Source organism: Bidens hawaiensis, unplaced genomic scaffold (assembly GCF_021521415.1).
Source record: "Bidens hawaiensis isolate Kalapana, Puna unplaced genomic scaffold, B.hawaiensis_p1.1 tig00010928_1, whole genome shotgun sequence".
Lineage (NCBI taxonomy): Eukaryota > Viridiplantae > Streptophyta > Magnoliopsida > Asterales > Asteraceae > Bidens > Bidens hawaiensis.
Window position 1 is genome coordinate 200,603 of NW_027491845.1, and position 15,890 is coordinate 216,492.

At 32.8% G+C, this 15,890-nt stretch overlaps 1 long non-coding RNA gene across 1 annotated transcript; it reads left to right on the forward strand.

Annotated features, from left to right (window-relative positions):
* Window positions 1-9,338: 9,338 nt before the first annotated feature.
* Window positions 9,339-10,655, forward strand: LOC143536782 (uncharacterized). Its single transcript, XR_013135938.1, has 3 exons — window positions 9,339-9,654; window positions 9,752-9,822; window positions 10,066-10,655. It is a non-coding gene; the product is annotated as an uncharacterized LOC143536782 (long non-coding RNA).
* Window positions 10,656-15,890: the final 5,235 nt, after the last annotated feature.

Genomic DNA, 15,890 nt, shown 5'->3' on the forward strand with positions numbered 1-15,890 from the left:
CTTTTGACGTTTACCGGCGTCTTCCCAAATCATGTAGTACATCCCCATTTCAAGGTCGGTTTGGGATTGGGATTGGGCAACAGCTCTTAACGAGTCATGAATTTGGGAAGACGACCCGTATTTTGTAAGGTAAACATCATACATGTTAGACAAGGTGGTGTTGAAAGCATTCTTTAAAGTTTGGTTATAATAGGGGTTTTGATCGTCGTTTAACTCTAGCTCATCACAAATTTTTTCTATTAAAGCTTCAACACCACCAACATTGATGCAAGGGTTTAACGCAGCAGCACATGTCAAAACAGCGGGTAGTTGTTGAAAATATTTTCTAAATTTTTCTTTCATTTTTACACCCATATCAAAATAAGGTGCACCCCTACAATGAAGTTCACTCAACTTTGTGCACATGACAGCAATTTTTGGTAAAGCAATGGGGCTTGTTGGATAGTAAACCCCGGATAAACTAGTTGTGCAAGATTTAAAAATTTGAAGGACCTCCGTAACGATCTCAATCAATAACCAGTTTCTAGGATCGTACGGTGCACATTTACCCCTACTTGACAAAATTTGATGAAACGCAACTAGTGATTCTTTTTGTTAGATGGCTTTCTCAAACATATCACAAGTCGAGTTCCATCTTGTTGGACAATCCCAATTTGGCCCCAACCATTGACAATTAGCTTCTACACAAAATTTTTTGTATCTTGAAAATGTTTTATTGTTGCTAAAAACATCTCGTAACATTCTTTTAAAATTGTTTCTTTGCGTTTCGATCACGTTTAACCCATCTTGCACGGCCAAGTTGATAATATGTGCAATGCATCGGCTATGAAAAAACGCTCCATCACAAATAGGTTTATACTTTAATTTTAAATGGCCAACCGCGGCCGTATTGTTGGACGCGTTATCAAACGAAATTGAAAAGATTTTATGTTCAATCTTGTATTGTCGAATGACTTTATCCAAGAGTTTAAAAATATTTCTACCCGTGTGCGGGTAATCAAACAATTGAAACGCAACGGTTCGTTTCATCATTTGCCACGACTCGGGGTCAACCCAATGAGCCGTCACACAAATGTATGAGTCGGGCGAACCATTAGGTACCGACCACACATCCGTTTTTAAGTTTACACCAGTTTGTAAGTTTGAAAAGTATGAAATTAGTTCGGATTTAGCGTTTTTCCATGCTTTAAGACAATCTCTTCTAAGGGTCGAACGACTTACGTGTTGGTAGCGTGGTTGAACATACTTTTGCATCATCTCCGTGAATTGAGGGTTGTCGAAGTGGTTGAAAGGAAGTGTTTGTTGAATCACAAAGTTTGAAAACTGTTGACGTACCGCTTCAAGGCCTTGCAAAAGGGCCTTTGTACATGCGCTTTTAAAGTGGAGTTTGCATCTTTGCCATAAAACTTCAAACAATGTTTGCATCGAGCTTTTTGGCTACCGTTAGACATTTCGCATAGGTCGAAATGTTGCCAAACATCTTGGTTTCGTTTCGTGGGGATGACCCGAACGACCGTTTCTCCCGTGTTCGAGGCACCCATGTTGACGGATGAAGCAGCACTTTGGGAGGCCATGATAATCGACTACGAAATAAGAGCGTATGGAGTGGTAATGTGGTATAATTGAGCGTGAGATAACAAAATAATCGCGTATGAAATAAACGTTTAGAGCGTTTGGAGTTGTATAATCGAGTGTGTTCTAACCAATACCCAACCTAAACTATATATAGATGTTTGTGGGGGTAGAATGGTAAAAAAAAAAAACGGTCAAAAACAAAAAAAACGGCTATATAGCCGTTTCACAACGGAAATAAACCGGTTTTTAACCGGTTAACCGGTTACTAAAAAACCGGTTAACCGGTTTTTCTATAACGGTCATAAACCGGTTTATAAAAAAACCGGTTAACCGGTTTTTTAGTAACCGGTTATTTAAAAAAACCGGTTTTTTTTATAACCGGTTTGTTAACCGGTTTGGGCTCTAAAAAGTGTAACCGAAATACAAACCGGCGGTTTGTAAACCGGTCAAACCGGTTTTAAAAAAACCGGTTTTTTTAAAAACCGGTTTCCGGTTTAAACCGGCAAACCGGTTCCCGGACCGGTTTTTTTGACCACCTCTAATGACAGGACTTACTTGTGTGCCCCCATCTCTGTATTTTTAGTTTGACCCTTTAAGCCTTGTGTTTAAAATAACATTAATAGCTTTAAAAGAATGAAGTAAACTCAATCAATCAAATTTTTTTATTTTTATTTATTTATTTTTTTCATCTTTTCCTTTTTTTTTCATCTTTTCCCTTTTTTTCTCATCTTTTCCTTTTTTTATAATAATAAACATAATAACACAATATTTTTGGTGATCAAGACACTAACGGGCTCGTGTATGACTGGGTAATTGTTTTTCTGCCTATCATTCGGAGAGATGTATATGGAAACATGCACATTTCTTCAAAATGACTCTCCATAGTAAGATTAGCATATTTAGTTTATATCACTTCTACTTTTACGCATCATGGAAAGCTACCATACAAATCAATCACTAATCTAGAGACATTTAAGCTTAATAACTTCACCCGTTAGGCACACAGAAACAATTTATCTATCACTTTCCAAAGGTTGGATCAATTTTCATTTGAAAATGTTTTGAAGCTTCTAAAAAGCTGTTAACTAAATAATGATATCAGTTCCCATAAAATTACAGAAGACACACATGTTAAGAACTCAGTCACCCCGGTCACTCTTCAGTTTTCAGGTAAATGGCTATCCCGTATGACCACTAGTGGTTAACAGGACCAAAACACATATGAGAATACGTGTCCCTCCAACTTGGAATTACCGACATAATTTAAAGTGAAAGAATTCAAAACACGAAAAACACATCACAATCGCCCCAGATGCTTTCAGTCTTTAGATAAATGGCTATCCTGTGAATCTACAAGTAGATCATCGGACCAAACATATACAAGTATATGTTCTTCAAACTTGAGCAGCCGACATAATTTTAAGCGAGAGTGAAGTTTGAAAGACATAGACAATATTTTTTTATTAAATGCACACACACTCTTTTTGAATTTTTTAATTTTCTCCCCCCTAAATTTGTGCAAAAACTTTTATGCACAAATTTAACCTCAAAAAGACTCAATCATCGAAACGTAGTAGTTAATAAAAAAATTGTGATAGTCAGCCAACTGATGTACTATCATTTCTCATGTATGTTCAAGTCATTTTCACATTTTTAGAAACAAAATACACTATACTTGAAAAACTATACGTGAACATATTTTTGTATTGTTTATAAAAATTTAAAATTTTAAAATCTTTTTGACTGATCAATCTTTCATACCAAAGTGATACGGTTACCTTTTATCTTCAAGACATCATCTTTCATTTGTGAGAATCTCCCCTAGGAATAAGCTTGTTTTGAGATTCTGCATCCTTGCGAGTTGAATGTCTGGAACAAACCTTTTAATATGCAATGTATTCCCTGATTTGTTCCTACATACTTAGAGAGCAGATTAAAACATTCTATCACCCTAAATTCCCGTCCAGGCAACAAATAATCAATTTCATGATTTAAAGATTTAAAAACAATGGATATTTGCCCTGTCATGTGCCTGGAACAACCCATTTAATAAACAATGAATTTGTGGTTGTTCCTACACGCATAGCGGGATTAGTTGGACATAGGAACCCAAGTCAGAAATGTCTTGGGGTTCCCTTGAGCATCAACATATGTGACCTCTTGCCAACTCATATCATTTCCATCTTTAACAAAATCATTTGTTATGACAGATTCTGGTTGCTGAGTTTTAAGTTTCCAAGTCTGTCTTGGTTTAGTGAAACTTGATGGAACAGACTTTGGAGTGGAGCAATTCGAATTCGAATTCTTAGAACTCTCAACACTCTTTGATTTCTGAAAATTTATTTTTCTTTTAACATTTTCTAAATCATTTGAGTGCAAACCTGTCATATTAACTTTGAATCCTTGAGTATATGTGACCCGTTGTACAGATACTCATGGTTTTCTAAAATAAGCATTTTATTTAACCACTGGATTCGGTTGAAACCTATTACCTTTCACCTGAGGGGCTTGTCTGTTAACAGCACTGTAGTGACACTCCTTTGCCAAATGCCCATCGTTCCCGAAGACGAAACACGCTTTCATCCTTCTTCTAATGTCAACGTAAGCACTAGCCTCATGTTGGAATTCCTTCTTATGAAAGGTTTTTCCATTCTTCTTGCCCCTTGGCACAGCCTTCTGATATTGCTTGTAGTATGGAACATATAGACGATGAACATAATTTTTGGCTATATGTCCTGGCATGCCACAGTGGTAACATGTTTGCCTCTTATATAAGTAGCACCCGATGATTTATCAACACATGGAGATCCGTAGGATCTATGAGGACGAGACTGTCCTTGTTGTGCTGATTTGTTACGTGCCTTCCCTTTGTTGCGACAACTCTGTGTATTACTATTAGTACAATTTTGAGTTGTGGTGTCATCTGAGTTTGATGGCACGTTAGAATGAGATTCATTTTCACTAGCCTGAACCCCTTTACTATCAGAAGCAACATCATTTACTATATCTGCACATGAAGTAGAAGCATCAAAATTGTTCACACATTTAAAAACAGGCTTGATTTCCTTTAGGGATCCCGATCCAACAGTTTCAGATTGAACCTGTTTACCATACTTCATGTCTTTTATCTTTTCCTCCTGTTCTTTGGTGACAGGGGTAGGGACATAATTGTGGTTGTAAAGTGGGGGAACTTGACTGTATCCTATTCCCTCACCTTCATTTTCCTTCCACCACAATTGGTTTTCAATCATTGAGTTAACTGCTTTACTGGAACCATCGAATTTTTTAAAATCAAGTTCAGCCTTTTCAAACATGCTAGTTAGGTTCAAGATCTCTAACTTGGAGGCTTCCAGTTTAGCAGTTAACTCAGCAATTTCTTGTTTGGCATCAAGGTAGTGACAACTTTTTATACTAAAATCAGACTTAAGCTTTTTAATGTCCTTGTTCTATGCTTCTATTTTGTCTAGAAAGCCCTTTTCATTTTTCTTAAGTTTAAAACTTTCTGATTTTATTCTCTCCATATCTCTAGTCAGGTTATCAAAATGAAGCTTATACATTTCTATTTTTTCCCAACAATTTAAAGAACATGGTTGAAACCTTATCTCAGATGAACTCATTTTCCCGCCAAATTTTTCAAAATAAAATATGATCACCAAAATTTTCAAGAAGAATGCCCCAGTCAAGAGAAGTGTCTAGGAAAAATTTCGTTCAAGACAAAATTTTCCGAATTTGCCGCCAAAATTTCACCGAAAATCACCCGAAAAAAACGTTTTCGCTAAAATTTTCAATGATGGATTTTTACTAATAAGGAGTATTCTGGAAGAATTTTTTTTTTCTTTTTTACTCGATAACTCCTTTGGCCGAGAACTCCTTTGACCGAGAACTAAGTTTGGCCGAAAACAGATGTTGACCGAGAACATATGTTGACCGAGAACTGTTGAGTGTTGACCGAAAACAAGTTTGACCGAAAACCCAAAGCTTTGACCGAAAACCCACAATTTTGACCGAGAACTCTTGTTTCTAACAGAGAACAATCAAATATGGCTAAAACAGATGTTGACTGATTCAAATTTTCCACTAACTAAATCCCTTGAATTATGGGATTTAAATAGTTTCCAAACATAAGAAAATCTTTGACCAGAACACAGTTTCCTTCTTCTCCGATTATGAACTCACCGGAAAACAACCATAAACGAGCCGGAAATCAAGATCTTGAATGCGTTAATATCACAATAACGAGCCTGAATTCGTCTAAGGCTCTGATACCAATTGTAAGTCCCGAATCTAGATCACTACAATTATGATATCAACCAACACACGTCAAATATGCAGAATCTAGTTAACGTGGTGATTCAAGAACAACGATGAATAGTATGAATATAATAAACACGAAGTAAAACTCCAAATGCACACGATTATATTATTAAATCGTCTGGTACATGAGATTACACGTATTGCTCTCTAGATGGTGGCTCTCAAAGTGTTCAACTTCTCTCAATGTGAACAACCAACCTAAACCCTATACATACATGTTATATATATAGGGAACTAAACAACTAGCCTAATAGCTAATCAAAAGCCCACCGAGATCCCTATCCCAAGGGATCTCGGCTTACATACTTAGCCCGCAGCCCAATACCATATTACAAGATAAGCCCAAGTACATATTAAACTAAGTACAAACCACCAAATATGTACCCAACAAAAGTGGGTCGGGTTGTTTCAACAAAAGTCAAAACCACTTATGAAGCTCATATGCAGGTTGTGTTTATAAAATAAATACCCGAAGTATAAATATTATTCGCTAAGATTTAGAATAAAGACATTTCCAAAATAGGTGGCTCGTATGAAAGTTGTGTATGAAAGCAAGTAATAAATTTTAATATTAAAATGAAAAATACAAACCTAAACCGGTTCATGTTGAAACCGAGTCGGGTTGTGTTATCAATATTACATTATTACCTAAAAAAGGCTGAGTAATAATAAATAAACTAATAGCTAGAGTAAAATTCAGAGAAACTTGCAATTTACAAATCATAACCTCATTGACTATTTTGGACTCGACAGTTTCAAATTGTTTCATTATGAATGGGTCGATACTGGTTTGTTACCAACCAACCAGCACGCATTGGAAACAACACACTAGCACAAATGATTAAAAACGCAGACAAAACCGAAACTATAAACAAAAAATAAGACATAAGAATTTTACGTGGTTCGGTCCCAACGGGGGACCTACATCCACGGGTTGCAACTATGTTATTTTATTGATAAGGTGAAAATATTACAATTACATAGCAGAGGTATAAATAGATATAAAACTAGGGTTAAAAGCTTAATTAACAAGAAACAGTAACGGGCTCAAGCCCTTATTCTCCTTGTCACCAATTAGAGTCTAAGCCCAAAACCGATCCAAAGGCTTCACAAACCTAATAATCTCCCACTTAAAGGCTTTACACGAACCGCAAACAGTCATCCAAACAAACCTTGTACCTAGTAACTCTAGTAGATTTTGGTATTGAAGAATAAAGTTTACACTGGCCAATATATTTTGGTATCGAAGAATAAAGTTTGCACTGACCATTAGATTTGGTACTGAGGAAGAAAGTTGGAAATGATCAACTATTTTTGGTATAGAAGAAATAAGTTGATACGTACCGATTAACTGTTTTAGTATCGAATAACAAAGTTGGTAGTTGGTACTAACTAAAACTTGGTGCTGAAGACCACAGTTGGTACCGGCTGAGCCATTTGGTTACTGAAGACCATTTTTAACCCCAGTTAAGGGGTTTTGCCCCTTGGACCCCGTTATTGGGGGGTGGGCCTTGATCCCCGTTGTTTGATGAGTTTCGTCGATTTTAACTATCGAGGTGCATTGGCAATAGAAAAATAAAATAGCTTTTATCAAGTGTGTACGCCGCAAATTGCTAACTTGTATTAATGTATATTTTATACTGTATATCTCATTTGGTATTAATCAGTATACCAAAGTATACCAAAATGTAAATATGAAATTGATAAATAAAAAAATTATATTGTAACCTATTATTATTATTATTATTGTTATTAATCTATAATATATATAAGCGAAAGCTTAAATATCCTATATGTCGCAATGTGGTCGTTCCTTCTTTTTTTGGAGTCATCAGATTTGATTGATTTTTAAATGGAGGCTTCTCATGCATTTGACTGAATTTACGGGTATGTGTCTCATCAAATCCAAGTATATTTCTTAAACGGGTTATAACATCTCTTTAAATTAAAAACTAATCTCACCAAGTATTTGATATAAAAATCTTGTAAAGTAGGGATATACTAAAAATTAATATCTGATTTATTTAAAAAAGATATATATTATTTATATTTATAACTAAAAAACCAATTTTATAGTAAAAAAAAATAAACAGGTCTTGGGTCTTATCAAACCCATATAACTTTTAAACCGGGTTTTAACATCTCATTTATTTGTGAAACAATTTATCATCAAACCATATGTATATTATTAAAAAAAACTCAAAAAAGACACAATGTTAAGGAAAAAACATAATTGTGTCTTTTTATATATCATTGTGTTTTATGTTTATTTTCGTCATTTATTGTGTCTTTTTTCCTTGACAATGTGTCCTTTTTTCTTGATATTGTATTACATACTTAGCATTGTGTTATATTTTGTTTGGCATTGTGTTAAAGTTTGCGACCTATTGTGTCTTATTCTATTTATCATTGTTTTGTTTGTTCGTTTTCGGCATTATGTCTTTTCGTCGGTTTTTTGTTTTGGTTTTGTTTTTTTATGGAACAAGGATGATGGGGGAAACATTTTGGTTTTTTATTTTTTCGTTTTATATTTATAATTTGTATGATTTTTTAATTATGATTTTTTTCAATTTTTTGTTGATAAGTTTTTTATATGACCACAAATCCTTCTCACACTTCTCATATTTGTTTCATTTGTATTTTAACTTTATCCTATGTATTATTATTATTATTATTATTATTATTATTATTATTATATATTGGTTGCACGCTTAATGATCATCGATCGATTTTCAAGAGAATTTAATTTAACATAATGTCAACTGATGATTAATTAGTTTGAAAATGATATATTTAAGTCATATGCTATTATTCTATTATCACTTTATTAACAGTATTAAATAATCGACTAATAAATATATAGTTTTAGGTGTTCTGGATTCACGTCATTCATGTTAAAGTATTCAGAACTTATAAATTATTACTTTTTATACGTCTTCATGATAATTCAATATATTAATTACATAAAAAAAACTTACTAAACAAAACGTTGATAGGTTAACCGATCTCATCTATCTTGATTAGAGCATCCATAACGTGAGGTTTCAGATGCTCGTTTGTTGTGGCAGGGGACAGACAAACGGAGGGGGGCAAACGAGGTAGCGTTGTGGGCATTTGTTTGTAATAGCATGTTTGGGGCTTCAAATGAGTAGACGGAAATGAGTGGTGTCATATCACTCTCATATACACATATAGAGTTTGTAGATGTTTGGTGTTATGAAAGTAAGTGGAGGTTTCTTAGAAAAAATTGGAATATGAAATGGTGTTGCTGTGACGGTTTGTATAGATTTGGTATTGGTAATGTTCTAAGAGCTTCAAATATAAGACGTATGTGTGATCGATCGTTCCTCAACTCACTCATGATCACTGTCCGTTGTATTAAATAAATTATAAACAAAATTAGGTGAATACACATGAATTAATTAAATATTGCAATTAGCAATTTATATTATATGTTTAAATTTTATTTTGAGATTGATGTAGCATTAGTTTAATAGTTTCAACTCATGGCGACAACTAGCCGATCCAAGATTCTCTCATTTGTCAACGCCACTGCACGCCGACCACCATTTGTTACCTGTAAACAATCACACACACACACACACACACACACACCCGTATTATATATAAAAGCTTGATCCCTCTGGATCATCTTTCATGCTGGTTTTAAGCTGATCTTGAAGAAGCTTATAAAAATGTCTATAATATCATCTTCTCACAAGGTTTTCACCATTGTAGCTCTTCTGTTTCTGTTGCTATCAACTGGTAAGCCTTTTAATTTTTCAAATTGTTTCTAGTCACGGACCAGTATTTCTTTTCTTGTGGGGCGGTCAGGGGCTTAACCATAACTTTTATATTTTAGGATTCGGTAGAAAACTGATGCGATCTACAACAACTGCTGATATTTTAGCATCTCCGCACTCTCCTTTTGAGGTAGTGATTTCATTTCTTCCACATATAATTAGACGAACCATGTTAGTAAGAAGTTTTAGTAGATAATAACATAAATATGTTTATGTTTATTAACAAGTAATTTATTGTACTTGTATCAGTATTTTATGAATAATGTTGTAGTTTATGACAAGAAAGAAGTACTTTTAGACTAAGATACATGAAATATAAAATAAAATAAGGTTCATGAATGTGACTAAGATAAACAAAAATAATAATCTACAGGAAAGCGGAGGAAAATCTAGGGAGATGATAGAGTTGGATTACGCTGATGCAGGCCCAAACACCAACCGATCTGCAATTGTGCTGCCTACTCCTGATCCTGTAGCACCAGCACCTCAACCCTGATTAATTTTTGTGTTCTATTCTATACCCTCTGAATAATAAAACTTCATTTCATTGTTATATATTAATCCACATACAACTTGAGTTTCAAATATTGTTCAATAAATACGTTTATTACATCAAATGGCTGGTCATGATCACTATATATATATCATGAATTTTAGATTTTGTTTTCCGGTTAGATGTAACAATGTACAACATGTTTGTTAAGCAAATTTTCGCTCGCTCCACTTGGACCTATCACTATATATGCTGCTGTATCATTTATCGAGGGTTAGAATGAAAAGGAACGATATTTTTTGGCTCGAAATTTTTTAATAAAATATAATAAATACATACAATATAAAAGACATACATCATTGTGTGTCTCACATCTTGATTTCAAGGTGCATAACTAGGGGTGAGCAAACATTGGTTCGGTTTTTATACCTGTAATCGGTTTTTGTTAAATCCATAACCGAAAACGATAACCCAAACCAGTTCGGTTATTTTGGTTCGTATGTTGGTTTTCAGTTTGGTTAATAACCAAAACCTAACTTGGATTAAAATGTTGACCTTAACATGATGACCCAATCAACTTTTTTGCTTAAAAATACATAAAATGGAGATACAAAACATAAAAATCATGAAATGAAGGTATAAAAGTTAAAAATATAAGAAATTTGATGTATAAAAGCTAGAAAAAAAATACAGTTGTTCGGTTTGGTTCGGTTTCGGTTAATTGATGGTACAAAAAGAAACCCGTAACCGATTTTCGGTTGCGATTATTTTCAGTTAAGATTTTATAAACTCTCCTCTAGACCTTTGAAGCTCCACCATCATTCCTTCATTGTTTGCTATCTTCTATGATGATGAACCCAAGACTTGCGTAGTATATCCTTCAAAAGTTCAAATCATTGATTGCTATCTCAGAGCCTTTCAACTTATACACTCTCCATTCTAGGTCCTTTCTTAGACAATCCGCCGCTGTGAAGGGGGATTTAAAGCCTCTCCATAATGCCACATCTCTGTCACATGGGCACATCCCAAGATTATAAACCTTTGTTGTTGTTCGGAGCCCCGGGGGGCTTTATAACATATTTTAATATATATATATATATATAGGGGATATATTTTGAGAACTTGATGAGTTGTAAGAACTTTAAGAACTCAATTTTGGACCACACATTTAATTAAATGAGTTTGAATATGTGGCTGAGATTAAATTTGATTAAAAAATGAATCAGGAGAGAGAATAAGTATTTTTGTTGATTACACAAGTTTAAACTTTAGTTACACATTTGTAATAAGTCGATTCGGTGTGTAAAAAATTACGTTAATTTTTTTACATTACTTACACTTACGTATTACACATGTATAAAAAAGTTCAAAAAAAAAATTGTTACATTGAGTTATTTCGAGTTCTTAAAGCTCAAAGCGGTTCTCAAAAGAAATCAATCACACACACACACACACACACACACATATATATAGGGGATGGTTCAGGATATAAGTAATTTTATTACGAAAAGTGCGAGAAATAGATCTGGACAATTGGTTATGTGTAATCAATGGTTATTAACTAAAATGACAATATTGTAAATTTAAGCTCTTCATTTTAATAGAATTAATACATGAAGGGTAGTTTTGAATTTTGGTTAAAGAAATCAATTTAGGAAACAAATCATAACTCCTCGTTTGAATTGACTTTAATACATAAATGGTATTTTTGTATTGGGTTAGGCTAAACGTACCCCCTCGTGTACTTGTCATACCCCCTCCCCTATACTTTCAATTCCTCTAACAATTTTATTTGACATATTACTATTCTCTAACATTTTTTTGTAAAACTTATCATATTAGTAATATTGATTACTTTTTATAACGATTTTTTTATTTTCTCTCTTTTAGTGTTTATTATTCTTTATCATAATAATAATAATATTTATTATATATTTAAATAAATAATGATACAATCTCTTTATAAAAGCAATAAAACGATTTGTATATTTTTATCTTATTATATGTCTCATGTTCGACAGAAAATCCTTTGTATATATTTTGTTAAGTTCGGGCATATAAAATTATTATCACATTATAAAATAACCAACTTGTTGATCAAGTCGATGTTGTTTAATCTCTTTTATTGATTTAAAACAATGTGGTTTTAAAAAAATGTAAGTTATCTCTGAAAATTATTTAAAAAAACATATTTTAAAGTATTAAAACACTTTTTAAAAAATTGTATTAAAACACTTTGAAGAAAAACTCTTTAAAGAATAAAAGAAACTTTTTAAAATATAATGATAATAAAAGATGACAAAATGGTAAAGAAAAATCAAAAAAGGTTTAAATCGTATTAATGTAAAACTTGAGAGAGGTGTTATGTTTAGTAAAAATGAATAGGAAGGGGATACGTTTAGCAGCACCCTTTTGTATTTTATTATAGAAAAAAAAACAATTTTGGTTTCACATGTTTTTATCTACATCCGTGGGTTTTTAATTAATATGCATACATATTTTTTTTTATTTTGCCCATACTTAATTGATATAATCCTACTCACGTTATTAAATAAGTGTAGGTGTTATGTTGTATATGGATATTAGCCTACACAAACTTGATAAATTCCTACACTTAGTTGGTAAATATGTGTGTTAGTGAACTCGAAAAAATTTATGTAGGATTTAAGACATGTGTTGTGAAAGTTAACGAAAATATTAAAGGAATGCTCGACGCAATACGATGTGTATAACATAACTGAATTAATTAACCTACACCGAAAAATATGTCCAATACACAAAAATCATAAAAAATTTTCACATAGGCTTACGCAACCACCCGGCGGCTATTATAGTTTACAAGCTCACGAAAAAAACAATTTTTCCTACACAACCACCAGTCATACATATATTTTTAAAATCTAGTATAGTTTTTAAAAAAAGAAAGAAAAAAAAACTAGCAATTACATTTGGATATACCAAACAAACATTCGAGAAACTTTTAGTGAGTTGGCTATTAAAACTGTGTGTAGGTATGACTTAATATAGTTCTCCAAATACATATTGGTTGTGTAGCCCGTTTAAAGTTTGTGTAGGTACATATTGTTTGTGTGGTGATATGCTATTTAATAGTTGTGTATGAATTATTTCATGTGTAGGTTGTTTTTGTTTATGTAGGTGTGTGTTTTTATCTCGTTTGTTTGTAGTTATTACACTTTGTCAATTTTGTAATATTGTACACCATGATGTATATTTATATTTATTAATTGGTAGTTTAATCATAAAATATATATAAAAAAGGAATATTTTTCAAAAACGTGTAGGATGTGAATTTTTTGAATATCCAATTATATTAATTGATATAATCATAACTATTTTGAATTTTTAATTATATATTATCTATATAGATTAAAATCAGATTGTCGTCACAAGTGGTTTTTAAGATATTCATTTTGACTTTTTATAGAATAAACTTCAAAGTCTAATCAATATGTTGGTTTGGTCTAATGGTTGAGGAGGTTGTATGCAACTCCATAAGTGTGGAGTTCGATCCTTGCTGCCACCAAGTTTTTATTTTGATTATTCTTCAATTTTTTTATATGTATTGATTGCTTTATTAGTTTTTTTTCTTTTTAGTTTTCTAACCATGTTTTAAATGTATTGATTGCTTTATTAGTTTAACTCTTCTTAGTTCTTTAACCATGTTTTAAATATGATAATTTAACGAACTTTTTTAGGTTTAGTTTTTGTATCTGTAATGAGCCTAACTTATACCGATTGAATTCACGTTGATTCGTGCTTTAAACATGCTAACTTGACGGAATTTTTAATTTAATCATGTTAATATTTTTTTATCATTGGCTATACGGGTGTCAATACTATTATGAGTGTTTACAAATTTATTTTTCGGGTTTAATGACCGCATTCATAAAAATTTTATTTTAAGTTGTATGTATTCTGATATTGTTATAGGCCTTTGCAAAGTTATAGTTTTTTATTTAGTGTTGGTGATGTACAAACTTAAACAATACCAACCGAATTTGTGTTCCACCGCCGCAACGTGGTGAGCCCGAGCATCAAACGTGTGCATTTTTTTGTTGTTTTTTTGTTTTAGTTATGGTACCGTAACGAATGTAACCGAAACCAACTGAAGTCGCGTCGACTCGCCACTGCAACACCCAAATTTTACCGACGAATAAACATTTTTAAAAATGATATCGTAAGTTATATGAGTTTCTTTTTATCTTTCGTTCCAAAACCATAACGAATGTAACTAATACCGACCCAACTCGCCGATGCAACACTCGGGTTTTACCGACCGTATACACATTAATGCATCGCCGCAATGCGGTGGGTACATAACTAGTTATCTATATAGATTAAAAGCAAGATGTCGGCGCCACAACCTTTTTTAGAAACATTCAGTTTGTGTATTTATGAATTTAGTTTCATGGTTTAAACAACTTTGTTGTTATAGTGGGTTGGCTAGAGTTTATAATGGTAACTTCTTTGGTGGGTTTTCTTTGGCCGGGTTCGAACTTCCTTGCTATCCATGTATGTTTGTTTCGGTATCGTAACAAATCTAAGCGACATTTAAAATCACGTTTTTTAAACGTCTTTGACTTTAGGATTTTTTTTAAAGGTTTATTTTAAGTATAGTAATTTGAAGAAAAATAAGTTTTAGATTTAGTTTCGGTATCGTAACGAATCTAAGCGATGCCAACTAAATACATAAGGCCTCGTCGCCGTAACACCCGTGTTTTTTATTAAATTTTGGTACCGTAATGAACCTAGCTAATAAGGAAATTAGTTTTTATGTTTACTTCTGATACAATGATGAACCTAACCAATACCGACCAAATGTGTGTCGGCTCGCCGTTGCAATGCCCGTGTTTTGTTTTTTTTATGTTTACTTCTGATACGATAACGAACCTAACCAATACCGACAGAATGTTTGTCGACTCGCCGCTGCAACATCCGTTTTTTGTTTTTTCTTTTTTAAATATGATAATTTTTCGAGATTATCTCTTGTGTTTAGTTCCAATACCGTGGCAAACCTATTGATACCGGCCAAATTTCCGCCACTACTCCCGTATTTTGCCAACCGAATAAACGTGGTTTTACATATATTATTTTTTGTATCATAAGCTATACGCCTTCATCATAAGTTGCGTGTGCTAATACTATTTTGGACGTTTACATATCATTTTTTTTATTTAGATGTTGTGACGAACTTTATTGATACCGACCGAATTTGCATCAAGCCTCCGCCGCAACGCGGCGGGTTTTAAATCTAATATATAGATAAAAGTTGGAATGTCGGTGCCACAAAATTGTTTTTCTAAATATTATCAGTTTAGTTCAGAATTTAATCTAAACAATTTGATGATAAAACAATATATATGGTGTAGCCTAATTGTTGTTAGTGCTATCTGTTTGTGCTTTCTTTCCGGCTCAACATTCAAGTTCGAGGCCCACCTTAAACATGTAAGCAAATCTTTTTCTATGTGGGTTTTGGTGGTGGAGCATACCATCTTTTTGTATTTATTTTCTTTTTTTAATACATTGTTGTTGTATGTTTTTTTTTAATATTTTAACTTGAAGAATTTATTTTTTCTTTATACTTTCTTTTTGATATTTCTATGTGGGTTTTGGTGGTGGAGCATACCATCTTTTTGTATTTATTTTCTCTTTTTAATACATTGTTATTGTATGTTTTTTTTAAT